Raw genomic sequence first — 2,500 nt, forward strand, 5'->3', positions numbered from 1 at the left:
TAATAACTTTTCTTGTATAAAACAGTTGGGATACGGATAAAAGGAAAGTTAGAGACATTCGCAGCACATAGATTATATTATTTATATATTTTAATATGTTTTAGAATGTATATATATTATCGATATATATCTGACGAAAATAAAAAAAAAATTTTATAAAACTCTAAACGGTGGATCACTTGGCTCATGGGTCGATGAAGAACGCAGCTAACTGTGCGTCATCGTGTGAACTGCAGGACACATGAACATCGACATTTTGAACGCATATTGCAGTCCATGCTACAGAGTATATAAATTTATTAAAAAATTTAATACTGCATGGACTACATATGGTTGAGGGTTGTAAGAATAATTTAATAAAGTTGCTTATAATATAATTTTAAATTATATTATTTATAGCACATGATATATTACTGGTAGGAATACCATAATATTAAAATTCAATTATATATATTTTACTTATATTATAAAATATAATAAAAAAATAAGTATATCCTAGTATTAATAAATTAGTATTAATACATTAAAGAGGAAAACTTATATAAAATTATATTATTTATAATATAAACAATACAGTAACTTATATATATTTAGTTTTCAACTAAAAAGAAAAATTAAAAATATTCTTAAAAACAACCTCAACTCATATGAGACTACCCCCTGAATTTAAGCATATTAGTTAGGGGAGGAAAAGAAACTAACTAGGATTTTCTTAGTAGCGGCGAGCGAAAAGAAACTAGTTCAGCACTAAAGGATTTTGTTTATACAAATATCCGATGTAGTGTATGGAATATCTATATTCTAATATGAGAAATTAACAGTCTAAGTCCTTCTTAAACGAGGCCATTTACCCATAGAGGGTGCTAGGCCCGTATGACGTTAATGATTATTAGAAGATATTTCCAAAGAGTCGTGTTGCTTGATAGTGCAGCACTAAGTGGGTGGTAAACTCCATCTAAAACTAAATATAATATAATAGAGAATATCTGAATAGAGAGTTAAATAGTACGTGAAACTGTTTAGAGGTTAAGCCCGATGAACCTAAACATCCATGAAATATGAAAAATTCAACATTATAAATATTATATAATTATATAATAATGATGGTGTGCAATTTTTTCATATATGGACATTGCAATCTGTTAATAAATATATATTTATCATAAGATATATTTAAAAAGTTTATTTTATATATGAAAATTTATTTTCTATATAATATAATTTAAATATTATCGGATAAATAATTGACAGATAAAAAATCAATATAATGCGTAAATTATATATTATTATAATTTTATAATATTATATTAATTTATATATTAATATAATTATTATATGCATTAATATGATTAGCAATGCTATAGATTTAGGATACCTTCGGGACCCGTCTTGAAACACGGACCAAGGAGTCTAACATGTGTGCAAGTCATTAGAATTTATTTTAAATAAAATCTAAAGGCGTAATTAACTTAACTGTTAATATGGGATTAAATTATATATATAATTTTATATATATAATATCAATCCTGGGGCGTTCTATATAGTTATGTATATAAATAATTTTTAATTATTTTTTATACCTCTAACTAGAACGTACCTTGAGCATATATGCTGTGACCCGAAAGATGGTGAACTATACCTGATCAGGTAGAAGTCAGGGGAAACCCTGATGGAAGACCGAAACAGTTCTGACGTGCAAATCGATTGTCAGAATTGGGTATAGGGGCGAAAGACCTATCGAACTATCTAGTAGCTGGTTCCCACCGAAGTTTCCCTCAGGATAGCTGGTGCATAAAAATATTATATAAAATAATCTTATCTGGTAAAGCGAATGATTAGAGGCCTTAGGGCCGAAACGACCTTAACCTATTCTCAAACTTTAAATGGGTAAGAACCTAAACTTTCTTGAATGAAGTTTTAGGTTATGATATATTGTGCCCAGTGGGCCACTTTTGGTAAGCAGAACTGGCGCTGTGGGATGAACCAAACGTGACGTTACGGTGCCTAAATTAACAACTCATGCAGATACCATGAAAGGCGTTGCTTGCTTAAAACAGCAGGACGGTGGACATGGAAGTCGTAATCCGCTAAGGAGTGTGTAACAACTCACCTGCCGAAGCAACTAGCCCTTAAAATGGATGGCGCTTAAGTTGTATACCTATACGTCACTGTTAATGTAAATGATTTATATTACATTATTAATGTATATAAATTTAGAAACATTAACAAGTAGGTGGGTACAATGGTAGCGTAGAAGCATCTTCCGTAAGGATGTGTGGAGCTGCCATTGGTACAGATCTTGGTGGTAGTAGCAAATAATCGAATGAGACCTTGGAGGACTGAAGTGGAGAAGGGTTTCGTGTGAACAGTGGTTGATCACGAGTTAGTCGGTCCTAAGCTTAAGGCGAAAGCCGAACAAAATTTAAGGTTTTATCCCCATTGATAATATAAAATACCTTAAATTAAATAAGCGAAAGGGAATACGGTTCCAATTCCGTAA

The 2,500-nt window shown here is 30.8% G+C and overlaps 2 pseudogenes; both read left to right on the forward strand.

Annotated features, from left to right (window-relative positions):
• Window positions 1-159: 159 nt before the first annotated feature.
• Window positions 160-343, forward strand: LOC129616811 (5.8S ribosomal RNA; annotated as a pseudogene).
• A 290-nt stretch (window positions 344-633) lies between these two features.
• The window catches only part of LOC129616820 (large subunit ribosomal RNA), a 3,983-nt pseudogene continuing 2,116 nt past the window's right edge, over window positions 634-2,500 (forward strand).

Source organism: Condylostylus longicornis, unplaced genomic scaffold (assembly GCF_029603195.1).
Source record: "Condylostylus longicornis isolate FDR11 unplaced genomic scaffold, ASM2960319v2 ptg000294l, whole genome shotgun sequence".
Lineage (NCBI taxonomy): Eukaryota > Metazoa > Arthropoda > Insecta > Diptera > Dolichopodidae > Condylostylus > Condylostylus longicornis.